The sequence below is a fragment of the Lissotriton vulgaris genome, unplaced genomic scaffold (assembly GCF_964263255.1).
Source record: "Lissotriton vulgaris unplaced genomic scaffold, aLisVul1.2 SCAFFOLD_1959, whole genome shotgun sequence".
Lineage (NCBI taxonomy): Eukaryota > Metazoa > Chordata > Amphibia > Caudata > Salamandridae > Lissotriton > Lissotriton vulgaris.
The window spans coordinates 246,393-266,136 of record NW_028251493.1 but is presented as its reverse complement, the minus strand read 5'-3'; the positions used below and the strand labels follow the sequence as shown (position 1 = coordinate 266,136).

Below are 19,744 nucleotides of genomic sequence, written 5' to 3'. Positions count from 1 at the left end.
TTGTGCGTCACTGGCTATGTTTACACTGGCATTGATGGCTGTATTGTGCGTCACTGGCTATGTTTACACTGCCATCGTTGGCAATATTGTGTGGCACTGGCTATGTTTACACTGGCATTGATGGCAGTATTATGTGGCACTGGCTATGTTTACACTGGCATCGATGGCTGTATTGTGCGGCACTGGCTATGTTTACACTGGCAATTATGGCTGTATTGTGCGGCACTGACCATGTTTACACTGCCATTGATGACTGTATTGTGTGTCACTGGCCATGTTTACACTTCCATTGATGGCTGTACTGTGCGGCACTGGCTATGTTTACACTGGCATTGATGGCTGTATTGTATGGCACTGGCTATGCTTACACTGCCATTGATGGCTGTATTGTGCGTCACTGGCTATGTTTACACTGGCATTGATGGCTGTATTGTGTGGCACTGGCCATGTTTACACTGCCATTGATGACTGTATTGTGTGTCACTGGCCATGTTTACACTGCCATTGATGGCTGTATTGTGCGTCACTGGCTATGTTTACACTGGCATTGATGGCTGTATTGTGCGTCACTGGCTATGTTTACACTGCCATCGTTGGCAATATTGTGTGGCACTGGCTATGTTTACACTGGCATCGATGGCAGTATTATGTGGCACTGGCTATGTTTACACTGGCATCGATGGCCGTATTGTGCGGCACTGGCTATGTTCACACTGGCAATTATGGCTGTATTGTGTGGCACTGACTATGTTTACACTGCCATCGATGACAATATTGTGTGTCACTGGATATGTTCACACTGGCATTGATGGCTGTATTGTGAGTCACTGGCTATGTTCACACTGGCATTGATGGCTGTATTTTGCGGCACTTGCTATGTTTACACTGCCATTGATGGCTGGATTCTGCGGCACTGGCTATGTTTACACTGCCATCGATGGCTGTATTGTGCGTCACTGGCTATGTTTACACTTGCCTTGATGGCTGTATTGTGTGGCACTGGCTATGTTTACACTGGCATTGATGGCTGTATTGTGAGTCACTGGCTATGTTCACACTGGCATCGATGGCCGTATTGTGCGGCACTGGCTATGTTCACACTGGTATTGATTGCTGTATTGTGCGTCACTGGCTATGTTTACACTGGCATTGATGGCTGTATTGTGTGGCACTGACTATGTTTACACTGGCATTGTTGGCTGTATTGTGCGTCACTGCCTATGTTCACACTGGTATCTATGGCTGTATTGTGCAGCACTGGCTATGTTCACACTGGCATCGATGGCTGTATTGTGCGTCACTGGCTATGTTTACACTGGCATTGATTGCTGTATTGTGAGGCACTGACCAGGTTTACACTGGCCTTGATGACAGTATTGTGTGGCACTGGCAGTGTTTACACTGGCATCGATGGCTGTATTGTGCGTCACTGGCTATGTTTACACTGGCATTGATGGCTGAATTGTGCGGCACTGGCTATGTTCACACTGGCATTGATGGCTGTATTGTGTGGAACTAGCTATGTTTACACTGGCATTGACGGCTGTATTGTGCGTCACTGGCCAGGTTCACACTGGTATTGATGATTGTATTGTGCGGCACTGGCTATGTTTACACTGGCATTGATTGCTGTATTGTGTGGCACTGGCCTTTTTTGCACTGGCCTTGATGACAGTTTTGTGTGGCACTGGCCAGGTTTACACTTGCATTGATGACTGTATTGTGTGGCCCTGGCTATGTTTACACTAGCATCAATGGCAATATTGTGTGGCCCTGGCTATGTTTACACTGGCAATTATGGCTGTATTGTGCGGCACTGACTATGTTTACACTGGCATTGATGGCTGTATTGTGCGGCACTAGCTATGTTTACACTGGCATTGATGGCTGTATTGTGCGGCACTAGCTATGTTTACACTAGCATTGACGGCTGTATTTGCTACACTGGCCATGTTTAAACTGCCATCGATGACAATATTGTGTGGCCCTGGCTATGTTTACACTGGCATTGATGGCTGTATTGTGCGTCACTGGCTATGTTTACACTGGCATTGATGGCTGTATTGTGCGTCACTGGCTATGTTTACACTGGCATTGATGGCTGTATTGTGTGGCACTGGCCATGTTTACACTGCCATTGATGACTGTATTGTGTGTCACTAGCCATGTTTACACTGCCATTGATGGCTGTATTGTGCGTCACTGGCTATGTTTACACTGGCATTGATGGCTGTATTGTGCGTCACTGGCTATGTTTACACTGCCATCGTTGGCAATATTGTGTGGCACTGGCTATGTTTACACTGGCATTGATGGCAGTATTATGTGGCACTGGCTATGTTTACACTGGCATCGATGGCTGTATTGTGCGGCACTGGCTATGTTTACACTGGCAATTATGGCTGTATTGTGCGGCACTGACCATGTTTACACTGCCATTGATGACTGTATTGTGTGTCACTGGCCATGTTTACACTTCCATTGATGGCTGTACTGTGCGGCACTGGCTATGTTTACACTGGCATTGATGGCTGTATTGTATGGCACTGGCTATGCTTACACTGCCATTGATGGCTGTATTGTGCGTCACTGGCTATGTTTACACTGGCATTGATGGCTGTATTGTGTGGCACTGGCCATGTTTACACTGCCATTGATGACTGTATTGTGTGTCACTGGCCATGTTTACACTGCCATTGATGGCTGTATTGTGCGTCACTGGCTATGTTTACACTGGCATTGATGGCTGTATTGTGCGTCACTGGCTATGTTTACACTGCCATCGTTGGCAATATTGTGTGGCACTGGCTATGTTTACACTGGCATCGATGGCAGTATTATGTGGCACTGGCTATGTTTACACTGGCATCGATGGCCGTATTGTGCGGCACTGGCTATGTTCACACTGGCAATTATGGCTGTATTGTGTGGCACTGACTATGTTTACACTGCCATCGATGACAATATTGTGTGGCCCTGGCTATGTTTACACTGGCATTGATGGCTGTATTGTGAGTCACTGGCTATGTTTACACTGCCATCGTTGGCAATATTGTGTGGCACTGGCTATGTTTACACTGGCATTGATGGCAGTATTATGTGGCACTGGCTATGTTTACACTGGCATCGATGGCTGTATTGTGCGGCACTGGCTATGTTTAAACTGCCATCGATGACAATATTGTGTGTCACTAGCCATGTTTACACTGCCATTGATGGCAGTATTGTGCGTCACTGGCTATGTTTACACTGGCATTGATGGCTGTATTGTGCGGCACTAGCTATGTTTACACTGGCATTGATGGCTGTATTGTGTGGCACTGGCCATGTTTACACTGCCATTGATGACTGTATTGTGTGTCACTGGCCATGTTTACACTGCCATTGATGGCTGTATTGTGCGTCACTGGCTATGTTTACACTGGCATTGATGGCTGTATTGTGCGTCACTGGCTATGTTTACACTGCCATCGTTGGCAATATTGTGTGGCACTGGCTATGTTTACACTGGCATCGATGGCAGTATTATGTGGCACTGGCTATGTTTACACTGGCATCGATGGCTGTATTGTGTGGCACTGGCTATGTTTACACTGGCAATTATGGCTGTATTGTGTGGCACTGACTATGTTTACACTGCCATCGATGACAATATTGTGTGGCCCTGGCTATGTTTACACTGGCATTGATGGCTGTATTGTGTGTCACTGGCTATGTTTACACTGGCATTGATGGCTGTATTGTGTGGCACTGGCCATGTTTACACTGCCATTGATGACTGTATTGTGTGTCAATGGCCATGTTTACACTGCCATTGATGGCTGTACTGTGCGGCACTGGCTATGTTTACACTGGCATTGATGGCTGTATTGTGTGGCACTGGCTATGCTTACACTGCCATTGATGGCTGTATTGTTCGTCACTGGCTATGTTTACACTGGCATTGATGGCTGTATTGTGTGGCACTGGCCCTGTTTACACTGCCATTGATGACTGTATTGTGTGTCACTGGCCATGTTTACACTGCCATTGATGGCTGTACTGTGCGGCACTGGCTATGTTTACACTGGCATTGATGGCTGTATTGTGTGGCACTGGCCATGTTTACACTGCCATTGATGACTGTATTGTGCATCACTGGCTATGTTTACACTGGCATTGATGGCTGTATTGTGCGTCACTGGCTATGTTTACACTGCCATCGTTGGCAATATTGTGTGGCACTGGCTATGTTTACACTGGCATCGATGTCAGTATTGTGTGGCCCTGGCTATGTTTACACTGGCATTGATGGCAGTGTTGTGCGTCACTGGCTATGTTTACACTGACATTGATGGCTGTATTGTGCGGTACTTGCTATGTTTACACTGGCATTGATGGCTGTATTGTGTGGCTCTGGCTATGTTTACACTGCCATTAATGGCAGTATTCTCTGGCGCAATGATGCTCATGGTTAGTCTTAGGTTAGTTCCTGTGGTTGTGACCACACTGCGGCAGGACCAGCACCTGGCATGTGGCATCTCATTATTATGTTTAAGCACAAAGAGCTCTTTTTTTTATTGATAATATCCCCAGATGTGGGTTCTACGGTCACTGTTTAATCCATATCATACTACATTGCCAACACCCCTGGCCTGTTTGAACCCCAACACTTGCATTCTCCACTGCAGAATCTGGATTGGGGTAACCACAACAGTCTGGTGCCCACGGTGAAGAAGGATACTTTGTATTCACGGCAGCCTGGTCCCACAGTGAAGAAAGATACTTTGTATCCACCGCAGCCTGGCTCCCCAGTGAAGAAAGATACTTTGTATCCACATCAGTCTATCCTCTTAGTGAAGAAAGATACTTTGTATCCACAGCAGTCTGACTCCCACGGTGAAGAAAGATACTTTGTATTCACAGCAGTCTGTCCTTTTAGTAAAGATACATTGTATCCACAGCAGCCTTGCCTCTCAATGAAGAAAGATACTTTGTATACACAGCACCACTCCCTCCTGAATCCACCTCTCTGTATCCACCACTCTCTGTATCCTCTCCCTCCTGAATCCACCTCTCTGTATCCACCACTCTCTGTCTCCACTACTCTCTGTACCCTCTCCTGAATCCACCTCTCTGTATCCACCACTCTCTGTACCCTCTCTCTGTATCCACCACTCTCTGTACCCTTTCTCTGTATCCACTACTCTGTATCCACCACTCTCTGTACCCTCTCTCTGTATCCACTACTCTGTAGCCACCACTCTCTGTATCTACCATTCTCTGTACCCTCACTCTGTATCCACCACTCTCTGTATCCCCCACTCTGTATCCATCACCCTCTGGATCCACTACTCTCTTTAACCTCTCTCTGTATCCACCACTCTCTGTACCATCTGTTTCCACCACTCTCTGTATCCCCCACTCTCTGTACCCTCTCTCTGTATCCACTACTCTCTGTATCCACAGCAGTCTGGCCTCTAAGTGAAAAAGATACTTTGTATCCACAGCAGTCTGTCTTCTTAGTGAAGAAAGATACGTTGTATCCACAACAGCCTTGCCTCTCAATGAAGACAGATACTTTGTATCCACAGCAGTCTGGCCTCTCAGTGAAGAAATATACTTTATATCCACAACAGTCTGGCGCCCACGGTGAAGCAGGATACTTTGTATTCACGGCAGCCTGGGCCCTCAGTGAAGAAAGAAACTTTGTATACACAGCAGTCTGGCCGCTCAGTGAAGAAATATACTTTGTATCCACAGCAGTCTGGCCGCTCAGTGAAGAAAGATACTTTGTATCCACAGCAGTCTGGCCGCTCAGTGAAGAAAGATGCTTTGTATCCACAGCAGTCTGTCCTCTTAGTGAAGAAAGATAGTTTGTAGGAGTAGGTGTGATCTTTAAAGACACATGGAATTTGGCCACAATGGACATTGATGTGACAGAGGGATTTGAAATGATCGGATTTGGGATAAAAGATTCTAACGGTCGGTCACGCATGGACTGGGATTATTCGCTGCAGACCTCCAGGGGCTGTTACTGTGCAGCAACAGCAGTCACTGGCTGTGGGCTCCATTCACAGAACTAACTTAAGACAAAATCCTAAATGTACTACTTTTGGTATTCACAGAAGTTAGGATTTTGTCTTAAGTCTGTCTTAAGACAAATTTAAGACAAAATCCTAACTTCTGTGAATACCAAAAGTAGTAAGTTTAGGATTTTGTCTTAAGTCAGTTCTGTGGATCTTGCCCTGAGACTCTTAGTAATATGGCTGCCAGACTAGTGGTTCTTGGTGATTTCAATCTTCGGTTAAATGGAACCCTAGACTCCGGGTTTAATCTCCTCCAATCTGGTGAAGGTTTGAACCTACATCAGTGGGTGATGAACCAACACATAAGGAGGCCAGGCGCCTGATCTGATTATTTGGTTACATTTCAGGCGTAGAGCCGCACAGCTCATGGTTTGGCTGCCGGAGAATCTAGAATTGTTGTTTGCAGAGATTGGAAGTCCCTTTTAAACAAGGGAAGCGCCGCTCCGGGGTTTGTTCTTCATGACTGTTTTCAGGCAGACAGACACGTGGAGGAGAACGATGGGACCCTTTGCACACAGATCACCTCTACTTTGGACCAGCTCGCTCTGCTAAAGAATCATAAGAGGGTGGGTAGACCATCGCCCCCTGGTTTAATGACAAATTAAAAAATCTGAAACTGGATTGCAAGCAGAGAGGAAATGGAGAAGGGCCTATGAAGAAAAAGAAAAATCTGTATACTACTTTCTGTATCCAACACTCTCTGTATCCACTCCTCTGTATCCTCCTCTCTCTCTCTGTATCCACCCCTCTCTGTATCCACCCCTCTGTATCCTCCTCCCTCTCTCTGTATCCACCCCTATCTGTATCCACCCCTCTGTATCCTCCTCCCTCTCTCTGTATCCTCCTCTCTCTCTGTATCCACCCTTCTGTATCCTCCTCTCTCTCTCTGTATCCACCCCTCTGTATCCTCCTCCCTCTCTCTGTATCCTCCTCTCTCTCTGTATCCACCCCTCTGTATCCTCATCTCTCTCTCTGTATCCACCCCTCTCTGTATCCTCCTTTCTCTCTGTATCCTCTTCCTACTGAATCCCTCTGTATCCACCACTATCTGTATCCTCCCCTCTCATTCTATGTATCCACCGCTCTCTGTATCCACCACTCTGTACCCTCTACTCTTGAATCCACCTCTCTGTATCCACCACTCTCTGTATACCACTCTCTGTATCCACCACTCTGTATCCTCCTCTCTTTTGTATCCTCCTTTCTCTCTGTAACCACCACTCTGTATCCTCCTCTTTTGTATCCTCCTTTCTCTCTGTATCCACCACTCTCTGTAGCCTCTCCCTCCTGAATCCACCACTGTGTGAATCCTCCTCTCTCTCTGTACCCAACACTCTGTATCCTCTCATCCTGAATCCACCTCTCTGTATCCCACTCTCTGTATCCTCCTTCCTCTCTGTATCCACCTCTCTGTATCCACCCGTGGCTGCATCCTCCCCTCTATCTGTATCGTCCTCTCTCTCTGTATCCACCACTCTCAATATCCACAACTCTCTGTATCCCCCCTCTCTCTCTCTCTGTATCTACCACTCTCTGTATCCACCACTCTCCGTAACCTCCTTTCTTTCTGAATCCCCCTTTCCCTCTTTATCCACCAATCTCTGTATCCACCCCGCTCTATGTATCCCCTTCTCTCTCTCTGTATCCACCACTCTCTGTATCCTTCCCTCTTTCTGTATCCACCACTCTATGTATACTACTATCTGTATCCACAACTCTCTCTCTGTATTCTCCTTTCTCTCTGTATCCTCCACACTCTGTAGCCTCTCCCGCCTGAATCCACCTCTCAGTATCCACCTCTTTGTATACACCACTGTCTGGCTCCTCCTCTCTCTCTCTTTATCCTCCTCTCTCTATATTCACCACTCTCTGTATCCACCACTCTCTGTATTTACCACTCCTGTATCCTCTTCTCTCTCTGTATTCACCACTCTCTGTATCCACCACTCCCTGTATCCTCCTCTCTCTCTGTATCCAACACTCTGTATCCTCTCATCCTGAACCCACCTCTCTGTATCCACCACTCTCTGTATCCTCTCCCTCCTGAATCCACCTCTCTGTATCCACCACTCTCTGCCAGAAATGGGAATGCACTTCTGTATTTTATAAAAATTGATTTAACTGTCTATTTTTTCACCTCTTGCTATATGTATTGTATTTTTGTATGTAGTAAATTTTAATAAGACTTAACAAAAAATACCTTCTACAAAAAAAAGATGTTATAAAATAATAAAATATCAGAACAGATCAACACAATTAACGTGTGTTTTTAGTCATTAGTTTGTCAGTTTTCTTTCTCGAATATAACAGGCACAAAACCTGATGCAAATTTGCTCCCTCTTTACCCCAATTGTTGCTTCCTTGCCAGGGTTTATCCTATGAGGCAGGGGCCCCTTTCTTCCAAAAATAATCCACCACTCTCTGTCTCCACTACTCTCTGTCCGCCTCCTGAATCCACCTCTCTGTATCCACCACTCTCTGTACCCTCTCCCTGTATCCACCACTCTCTGTATCCCCCCTCTCTGTATCCACCACTCTCTGTACCCTCTCTCTGTATCCACTACTCTGTATCCACCTCTCTCTGTATCCACTACTCTGTATCCACCACTCTCTGTATATACCACTCTCTGTACCCTCACTCTGTATCCACCACTCTCTGTATCCACCACTCTGTAGCCATCACTCTCTGGATCCACTACTCTCTGTACCCTCTCTCTGTATCAACCACTCTCTGTACCACCTTTTTCTACCACTCTCTGTATCCCCCACTCTTTGTACCCTCTCTCTGTATCCACTACTCTCTGTATCTACCACTCTCTGTACCCTCGCTCTGTATCCACCACTCTCTGAATCCACCACTCTCTGTATCCATCACTCTCTCTACCCTCTCTCTGTATCCACCACTCTCTGTACCCTCTCTCTGTATCCACTACTCTCTGTATCCACCACTCTCTGTACCCTCTGTCTGTATCCACCACTCTCTGTACCCTCTCTGTATCCACCACTCTCTGTACCCTCTCTCTGTATCCACCTCTCTCTGTATCCACCACTCTCTGTACCCTCACTCTGTATCCACTACTCTCTGTATCCACCACGCTCTGTATCCACCACGCTCTGTATCCATCACTCTCTGTACCCTCTCTCTGTATCCACTACTCTCTGTACCCGCCACTCTATGTATCTACCACGCTCTGTATCCACCACTCTCTGTATCCACCAGTCTCTGTACCCACCACTTTCTGTTTCCACCACTCTCTGTACCCTCTCTCTGTATCCACCACTCTCTGTATCCACCACTCTCTGTACCCTCTCTCTGTATCCACCACTCTGTATCCACTACTCTCTGTACCCTCTCTGTATCTGCCACTCTCTGTACCCTCTCTGTATCCACCACTCTCTGTACCCTCTTTCTGTATCCACCAGTCTCTGTACCATCTCTCTGTATCTACCATCTCTCTGTATCCACCCCTCTCTGTATCCACCCCTCTCTGTATCCACCCCTCTCTCGTGTATGCCTACCTCGCCCATTGTGTATCCCCAGTTGAACCTTCAGTGCAGAGCTCTGCAGAGTGTTTACTGCCCCTCTCAGGCAGAGGTGCCTGTGCTGTCCATCACCAAACATCTGCATCACCTGAATGTTACAAGTGAGAATCCGGACAGTGACGACTCTTGTCGTCTGAGGGTGATGTCATCAGTGTTTACTGCCCCTCTCAGGCAGAGGTGCCTGTACTGTCCATCACCGGACAGACATCTGCCTCACCTGAATGTTACAGGTGACTCAGCCTTCAGAGGGTCAATCAATCGATCATGGAATTGTTAAGCGCAGCTACTCGCCCAGCGGCACTCAAGGCGCTGGGAGGGGGCGCAGGTCCTGGATGTTCACGGAGATCTGAAGAGCCAGGTCTTGAGGTCCTTTGTGAACTTGGAGAGTGTCAGCGTCTGTCTGAGGTGGAGTGAGAGGGTGTTCCATGCTTTGGCCTCAACGAGGAGACGGAACGTCCTTCCTCCTCCCCTGGTCTTCTTGATGCGAGGCACCGTTGCCGTAGTCGAGTCTACTGGTGACAAGGGTATGGGTGTCGGTTTTTCTGTGTTTGAGGGGGATCCATTTGAAGGTCTTTCATAGGATGCGGAGGGTGTGGAAGCAGGAGGATGAGACGGCATTGATTTGGCAGTTCATTTTGAGTTCGGAGTCCAGGATGCTTTCGAGGTTGCATGCATGGTCCGTGGGGGATGGTGATTTCCGAGGATGGGGGGTCACAAGGTGTCGTCCCAGGTGGTGTGTGGGCCATGATGAGTACTTCGGTTTTGTCTGTGTTTAGTTGTAGGCAGATGTTCTTCATCCACCTGGCGACTGCTTCCATTCCCTCTTGAAAGGTATATTTGGAGACGTTGGGTTCGTTGGAGAGGATGAGTTGGGTGTAGTTTGTGTAGGAAACAATGTTGAGTCTGTAGGATTTCACGATGGGGGTTAGCGGGCCATGTAGACGTTGAACAGGGTGGGGCTGATGGAAGATCCTTGGGGAACTCCGTAGGTGGTCGGTGTGGGATCCGAGATGGAGGGTGGAAGTCTGTTCTGCTGCGTTCTGCTGGAGAGGAATGATCGGATCCAGTCGAGGGCTTTGTTCTGAACCCCTGAGTGGTGCAGTCTGTGGGCTAGAGTGCAGCGAGAGACTGTGTCGAAGGCTGCGTAGAAGTCCAGGAGGATGAGGGCCACGGTCTTGCCTTTGTCGAGGAGGGAGCGGGTGTTGTCTGTTGCGGCGAGGAGGGCGGTTTCAGCGCCGGACTGGGAGGGTGATGTCCTCATTGTGTTTACTGCCCCTCCCCGGCAGAGGTGTCTGTACTGTCCATCACCGGACACACATCTGCAACACCTGGATGTTACAGGTGAGAATCCGGACAGTGCTGACTCAGGCTTCAGGGAGTGATGTCATCAGTGTGATTGGGCTGGGCTACTGACGTCATATGCAATGCAGGTTAGGGTACTTTTCACTGCCTATGCATGTGGGAGTATTTGTATGGCATGTGGCTGGCTGGGAAGCACCAGGGCTAGGCGTTTAGGCCCCGCACATACTTACACTGCATTACAACTGACAGATATTCTTCTTAGGCACAGAGAGCGCAAGTGACTCAGATCACATACTTTCCACTCAAGAGCTGGGATTCAAGCACAGGTCCGCAGGGTCCCTGGTGGTCCGCATGTTCCCTGGTGGTCCGCAGGGTCCCTGGCGGTCCGCAGGGTCCCTGGTGGTCCGCAGGGTCCTTGGTGGTCCGCAGGGTACCTGGTGGTCTGCAGGCCCCTTCAACTGTCACACTCTCCAGCTCAGAAGGCCTATGGGCGCTGCTCCCTTTTTTTATGATGGAAACTTAGATCTGTGCCCAGAATGAAAGAGAAGGCCACACTTAGAACACACTTTTATTCGAATTTTCATTCCACAGATTCAAAAGTATTTACACTTTGTCGATTTCCTCGACCTTCTCCAAAACAAACCTCAAGGATGGATGACTTGTAAAGATGGCGTCACCGGGCCCGAGAAGCCACAACACACACTTTAGACCCCGACCTTAGATTTCCACTTTTAGCAAACGGCTGCTAGCGCCAAGCGTGAGGCATCAACCTGGGTTCCAGGTGCAGTGCAGGCGCCAACGCAGAAGCAGGGGAGCGTCAGGAGAGCAGGGTGGCAGCTGTGCCAGGGGGAGAGGCACTCAGGTGACCCTGTATGAGGAAACAAAGGACACAAGTTATTATTCAAAGTAGATGCAAGCGCGTCCCAGAAACTGCGCCTGTGCAGACACGACACCTGAGATGTGCCCACGTCTCGTGCAACCAGGCTGGAGACTGGCGCTGCCCTATTCAACCCTCTGCACAACCCCGATTTGCCTTTAGCAATGATTTATTGGTAATACATAACATAACGTGTATTTATAGCAAGTGCATATTTGCTCAGTAGGGTGTCTTGACAATGAATCACAGATGTTTATTGTTACCCAACTCAATAGTACTTATTGTATCGACCTCAGGAGGATGAAAGGCTGAGTGGCCAAACCTGGGATTTGAACATGACGACAAACACAGACCCACACAGTGGGCGCATTACGCAACGAAGCCAACAGATCCGACAATACAACATATTTGGGGTTTTCTCTCCTCCCCACTCGCAATCTCTGTCCCTGCAGTTTCTGTGTGTCTGATGTTGTTCACCCATGTGGAAGGGTACACGCTTACACACGTCGCTGCCTTGCACATTCTTTTTAGCACAACGCAGTAGCCAAAATTGCTGTAATGCACAAAGAGGGGGAGCGGAAGCAACCCAGACTCAAATTTATTAAAAAAATTGCCTGCTGCTCCCCACCCCTGTGCTGGTGCAAACACAGGCCATCCAGTGGCGTGCACAACCTTGCATCATGGTGCAGTGGTGTGTGCGGTCATAGGATGTGTGGTGGAAGCCCACCAACTTTTTTACCTAGACAAATCCTTAAATATTCCCTACACTGTATGTACGCGGTCCCATCGGTGGAATGGATAATGTTACTTACCCAGTAAGCCTCTGTTCTCGGCTTGTAGAGCTGTAGATTCACATGCTTTGCAAACTCCTGCCATCTAGTGTTGGGTCCGGATGTTTGCAACTTGTTTTTGTCTTCGAAAAACTCTTTCCAGTCACGAGGTACAGTGACTCCTCCTTTCGGTGCTAGTGCTCATGGGCATTAACTCCATTGTTAGATTGTTTCCCGTAAGAGGGTGAGAATGGAGTATGTAAGTGTAGAATAGAGATGTCCATGAATATAAACGTAAAATGAAGAACTGCAACAACTACAAGTACCCGGGGAGGCAGGTGGGCGCATGTGAATCTACAGCCCTACATGCCAAGAACAGATGCTTACTAGGTAAGTAACATTATGCGTTCGAGGCATGTGAGCTGTAGATCACATGCTTTGCATGGACTAAAGAGCAGTATACTCCCAAAGCGGTGGCTATCCTGCAGGTGTTGCAGTTATTTGAAGTAGTGTCTTAAGCACTGCTTTGCCTACATTAGCCGGTTGAAGTGCTAACACATCTACATAGTAAATGTGTGTGGTGTAGACCATGTAACTGCTTTACATATGTCAGCTAGAGGAATGTTGCCTAAGAAAGCCACAGTGGCCCCTTTCTTGCATGTAGAATGCGCTCTAGGGGGTATGGACAAAGTTCTTTTGGCTCTTGTATAGCATATTTAAATGCATTTAACAATCCACATTGAAATGCCTGATTTAGAGATGGGATTGCCTTCGTGAGGTGGAGCAAATGCAACAAACAATTGTTACGTTTTGTGAAAATTTTTGGTTCTTTTTATATAATATGATAAGGCTCTTCTAACGCCCAGCGTGTGGAGAGCTCTTTCTGCCACTGAATCAGGTTGAGGAAAAAACACAGGTAACTCAACTGATTGGTTAATATGAAAAGCAGAAACCACTTTGGGAAGGAATTTTGGATTGGTGCGAAGAACAGCTCTATCTTTGTGGAGCTGAAAGAAAGGTTCTTCTAGGGTTAAAGCTTGTAGCTCACCAACTCTCCTCAATGAAGTGATAGCAATGAGGAAAGCAACTTTCCATGAAAGAAACCGTAGAAGACAATGATGTAAGGGTTCAAAAGGTGGACCTACAAGTCTTGTAAGGAGAATATTAAGATTCCACACTGGTGCACTGGTGCGGGTGGAACTCTTGGTGGTATTACTCTTTTCAAATAGGTCTTAATGAGCCATACTTTTTGGGGACTAGAAAGTAGAGAAACTAGACCCCTGACCCTTGGCACTGAAGTGGAATTGGTTCTATGGCTTCTTTCAGTAAGAGAGATTGCGGCTCTTGTTCGAGCAACAGCAGGTGGTCTGCTGACAATTTGTGATGTCGGGTGGAATATTTGGAGGATTGGTGGTAAGCTCCTGGCAATAACTATGCTGGATAATTCCAAACACCCATTTGTGGAGAAAGTGTTGAATTCTTCCTCCGACAGGTGTAGAATTATTGGAGGGAAGCGTGGGGAAGTCACTGCTTATTAGGGGAAGGGGTGTTACGGGTGTGGTGTTTTTACCTCTGCCTTTGGAACTGTTTCACCTGTAAACTCCTCTGAAAAATCCACTTGCAGAACAGGATTGGTTGTTCTGCGTTTGACGAGTTGACCTTGTCATGAACAATGGGGATCATGATTCTGCAGCGCAGGAGGGGAAAACCCCCTAGCAGCCAAGGTGTTAAAGGGCTTGCCTAGGGAAGGGAACGCAAGCACTAGAGCGTCCCTTGCCTAAAAATGGCGGCAGCGTATGGCACAACCCGGAAGTGGGTAAAAATTAACGTGCAGACTTTCCCCGTGGCCTCCCTCCACTCAAACAGTCCGCTCTTGACTGCGGTGGACCGGGGTGGCCACAGGTAAGAGAGCACAATCCCAGACCAGCGAGCAGAATAAGAACAAAAGGCCTTATAGACACACTCAGGTAAAGTAAAAAATTCAAAGAACAATTTTTGCAGCAATTTAAAAATAAAACAAATCACATTACTAGACGAAATAATTAAAAATTAGAAGGAGTGCGGAGTGATTAGCAGCGGCAAAGGGCAGATCGCAACGCTTTGCTGTTCAAGTAGTTTAAGTCCTCTAAGGATTCTCTATGGAGCACCACCCCCATGGTATTGTGCGGCCCTGGGAATGATTTCTTGATAGGACAGATTGGAGATAGCTTGGCAAGGTAAAGGTCTGGATTGTTATCCAATGGAGGGTCAATTGTATAATCGGTCAATGGATCCACTGGTAAGTGTGTGTCTTCCTCATCAGTATCATCTCCGTCATGTTGAGATTGTGGAGAGAGATCAGGTGTAATATGTAAATGATCTAAAAGTGGGGAGGAGGAGATGATGTTAGTGGATGGAAATGAGTAGTACCAACATTTTTCTTCTTCAAAGGAATTTTATGACTGTTGTCATCAGGAAGCTTGTGCTTGGATGGCGTCTTGGCATGAATATGTCCTGTGTTAGGATTAATATAGAGTTTCTTTTGCGTGGGATCCAATTTGGATGGCACAATGTCTATTTTCAGATCCGAAGGTGCTAAAGGGTCTTCGGCACCGAAGGTTTCAGAGCCGAGATGGAATGACCTTTCGGTGCAGAAGATTTCGGCTCCAAAGGGTGATTCTTGGTTTTCGATGTTGAAGGTTTCAGCTCCGAACCGACCTTGTGCTTGGAACCGGAAAGTTTTGGCTCCGAAGTAGATTTTGGCCGACTCGGTCACGAGCCGAAAGCCTTGTCAGTATGTTTCAGGGTGGAGCGTCAAAAACATAATCTCAATGCCTTGGCCAGAAAGCGGAGGGGGTGCTGAAGCCTTAGATTTTATAGGGTAGGGTGGACGGGGCAAAGGGTCTTTTGTACTCATGTCACCCTGTCCCTGTGAAAGGGTAAGGAGTGCCTTCAAGGGGATTTGCCACTTCCCATGCCCCTTAGACATACACTTCTAACGTGTGTCTCTGTATTTTGGTCATTCCTGGTGTCCCAATGTGTGTCAATGAAATGAGACAGTCTGCACACATGTGTGAGTGTGCATCACTGCCCCTGCATTCTGTCCATCAACTGTTGTTTTTGGATTTGTCACCCCGAGTGGGACGGGAATGTTCAGACGTGAGTCCCATGCTCTCCACACCACTGGAGTCAAGCTATCCAGGCTGATGACGGCTGATAGCCAGAAACCTGTCCTAGGATGCTTGATTCCAGTCCAGGGAGGATCTGGCCTGCCAGTTCGAGCTGGACTGTTCCCATTGGGCGCAGGGTCAAGACTGATTTGCATATGGCTGGGTCCAAACTGGAACAGCATGGTGAGCAAAAAAACGATGGATTTAGGCCCAGATCTCTGTACTGGGCTGAATGTATGACATTGTTCTGCATTCTGTCCATCAACTGTTGTTTTTGCATTCATCACTGCCCCTTATACACACCCACTGCGAACAGGTGTCCTTGAGACTGTCTTGTACTTTTTTGGTCATTCGTGGTGTTCACCAGTTTGTCAATTAAATGAGGCAGTCTGCACACATATGTGTCGCTTCCCCTGCCCCTTACTTTCTCACTTTCTTTCTCTTTATCTCTGTCTCTCTCTCCCTTTCTCTCCCCCTCCCCCCCAATGGGTGTCCATGTATTGTTTGTTCATTCCTGGTGCCCCAGTATGGTTCAATTAAATGAGGTAGTATGTGTGCATGTGTGTTGCTTCCCCTGCCACTTACACACACACTTCTAAAGGGTTTCCCTGTGGGTGTCTTGTATTATTCGTTCATTCCAGGTGTCCCAGTGTGTGTCAATGAAATGAGGCAGTCTGCACACATATATGTGTGTGTGCGTGTTCATGTGTGTGCGGGTATCAGTTACCCTTACACACACACTTCTAACGGGTGCCCCTGCGGGTGCCTTGCATTATTCGTTCATTCCAGGTGTCCCAGTGAGTGTCAAAGAAACAAGGCAGTCTGCACAAATATATGTGTGTGTGTTACTTCCCATACCCCTTACACACACATGCACGCTTCTAGTGGGTGTCCCTTAGGCAGCCTTATATTTTTGGTCATTCCTGGTGTCCCAGTGTGCATCAATGAAATGAGGCAGTCTGCACATGTGTGTGTGTGTGTGTGGGTGGAGCTTCCCCTGCCCCTTGCACACACACTTTTCATGGGTGTCCCGGCGGCTGCCTTGTCCTTCTGCACATTCACTGTACTCATCAGGGTGTGTTGTGTGTGTGGTTGAAATCAGGAAGTCTGCACATGTATGCAAGCGTCGCTCACCTGCCTGCTTGCACTTTGTGTTAGTGGGGCATTGCAGCTGCCTTGTACTGTTTTACTTTCACTGTGTTCATCAGTGAAAAGAGAAGGTCCCACACACATGCTCCTTTGTGCACACATGCATGTGCGTATCGCTCCCTTGCACACACACATGCATGTGCGTATCGCTCCCTCGTGCACACATGCATGTGCGTATTGCTCCCTTGCACACACTGCTCTAATGGACGTCTCTACAGCTGCCTTGTTTTCTTCAGTAAATAAACAACAATGGTTCTTTAGGACTTGTTAGGTCGAGCCTGGGTAGCGCATGCGCTGCTCTGCGAGGCATGCTGTATTCGAGTATGGACTTGAAGCTCCGCCCATATTTGTCATTGGCTTGTGTCATTGTTCTTTGTAAATGCTGGCTTCTGATTCGTTAATAGGCTTGTTAGTCCCTCCTTAGTACCGCCTTGTCTTCATTTGTAACCTCCCATGAGGACTGGCCCTTTTACTGCTGTCATTACAAGGTAGGTCTTATTTAGTCTTTAAGCACTACTTTCTTTAATGAGTTTCTCCTACTTCAGGCACGACATGCTTTCCTGCAACATTCAGCGCGCCATGCGCGCTTTAACTTTCAAGCAGCCCCGGACAATGGCGGCCACTTCTTTGAAGTGAAAAGGGTCTCGCATTTACAAGAGTTTGAGCTATTGGCATTGTAAATGAAAATGTTTTTTATTTATGTGTTAATTATTAAAACAGATAAATAAAAGGCATTGTCATTTACAATGCCAATAGCTCAAACTCTTGTAAATGCGAGACCTATATATACTCACAACCCAAACTTCTTTCTAAGTTTTGACATAATTTTGCTCGGTTTATTCTTAAATATACATTGAATGTCAGCGAATTCAATGAATGTGCAACCGGCGCAGTGCTCAAAAGGTGACGTAGACAGAGGTGTGGGTTGAGTGTATATATACAAAAAAAGAGTCCCACGGAACCGTGTTGTTTATTTACAGTTTGTACTCCGGTTGGATATTGGGCATAAGGATACACCGTATTTTCTTGCGCAATCATTGTGTCAACAAGTGAGTCTTTGGAATCCAAAGGTGCATGCACCGCTCCCCCGCTTCCTTGCAAACACGGCTTTGGTGGGTGTCCCCGCAACGACTGGCGTGAGCCCCGAGCTCACCTTGTATTCCTAACTGATTCCACATATTTGCAAACCACAATGTGTGGTTATTTCTAATGCTCCCTGGCAGGGGCGGTGCTTGGTCAGTAAGACGGGGGCGCGAGCTCAGCTCTTCCGACAATCGCGCTGGCGCATAAGTTAATCACTATATGGGTGGGAAGCAGCGCACGAGGGTGGCTTAAGGGCCAGAGGAAAGGGAAACGAGTGCGGGTTGTGAGGCGGACTTAAGACAGTATTTTGCAAAATAACAATGCTTTAAGACTTTCAAAACAGAGAGGAGCGCGTATGTGGGTGTTTTTGTCTGAATGAGTATTTAAAAATCCCAGGTGAAATCCGACTGACACCTTATCATACCCGACTGACTGAAAGCTCCTGTATCCAACCATTTATTAAACAATACATTTATTGGAGGGGTGGGTAACACTCCAGACAGCTAAAAAACTGAAGACAGAGCCAGGAAGGAAATAAAAGCAGTGCTTTTTAGGTATGGCTTGAGATTGCAGCTAGATACAGAACTATTGTTAACGATACACTTATAGTGGCCTTGGTTCCGCCCAGTAGACTCTTGCCCACTCACCTCATGTTATTGGCTGAATGGTGTAGCACCCCACTTCCTTTGGGGCGCTTGCATTACAACGAATAAAGGGCTATTCCTCATCTCAGAAGTACACTGAATCATGATGCCTTAAACTGGTTCTAGCACAGACAGAACAATCTAGCTTTCTTTTATCTGTTACTCCAGCACACGTTTGTACTGTTTTAGTCAGGACTGAAAATGCAGGCCAGACATGTTAGCTTTGCCAATGCTTGTTACCAGTCCCAGTGAGGGAGGCGCACACCCCCACAAGGTGACAGGGTCACACTTCCTTAGGTAAGCCCCTCAAAGGACTCGGTCCTTTCATCTCAGACAGGAGCCGCCTCTGTCATTAGTTAAATGTTGTAAAACTGGGCCCGCCAACGCCTGGAGCCGCCTGCCAGGGCCCCGACCCCGCCCGCTGAGCTGAGCCTTAGTAGTGCACTAGAGCCCCTCCCTTCGTGCAAATGCAGCTTCAAGGCGCTTCTCGTTCTTACTGGGATGACGAAATGTCCAGCTCGGTTTGAAAACAAGAGCTCACCTGCAAGCCACATCTACAAGAGAACTGTACAAAAGCAGGGTCCGCCTACAAAATAAAATATATCTTTTCAAAAAAACGGAAACAAAGTGAGAAGGCTTCGGAGAGTCCAGCTAAATTTGACAATACCATTGGTCCAGAGCATCTCTCGGGCCTCATCCAATCAAATGTGCTTGATACATGCCGGCATCTGAAAGATCCAATCAGACCGATTCTGGGCAAAGCCAGCAGCAATATGTGGAAAGCACTGGAAAAGTCAATCTGCCTGGCCTCGATAAACGTGCGACATGGCTATTTGTTTATTTCAAGCACAAGCCACTGAAATAACATTGGAAAAAGAAAACATGCCAATTCTTAAATGTTGCATGCTTGCAATAAAAATATTTCATTTAAAAGAAAATAATCTTTGTATACAATTTTAATTGGATTGCAGGGTTCTCCAGCGGATGGATATACTTATATAGGTAGAGAAGTCCTTTTAAGTTTTAATACGAATCACATGAAAATATGTTTCTTATTGGGGCAAAGATAAGGTACTCATGACTTTGAATTATTGTAACTTGACAAAAACGTTTGAACACACAAGGATAGTATAAAAAATGAAATTGAGTTAGGAACTAA

The 19,744-nt window shown here is 47.1% G+C and overlaps 1 protein-coding gene across 3 annotated transcripts in view; it reads right to left on the bottom strand.

The window, feature by feature from the left end:
* Nucleotides 1-11,463: 11,463 nt before the first annotated feature.
* The window catches only part of LOC147662869 (tapasin-like), a 102,669-nt gene continuing 94,388 nt past the window's right edge, over nucleotides 11,464-19,744 (bottom strand). For all 3 annotated transcript variants that reach the window (XM_086950837.1, XM_086950836.1, XM_086950838.1), the window contains exon 10: nucleotides 11,464-11,781. The gene's annotated coding sequence lies outside the window, so the exon portion shown is untranslated. The remainder of the gene's footprint in view (nucleotides 11,782-19,744) is intronic.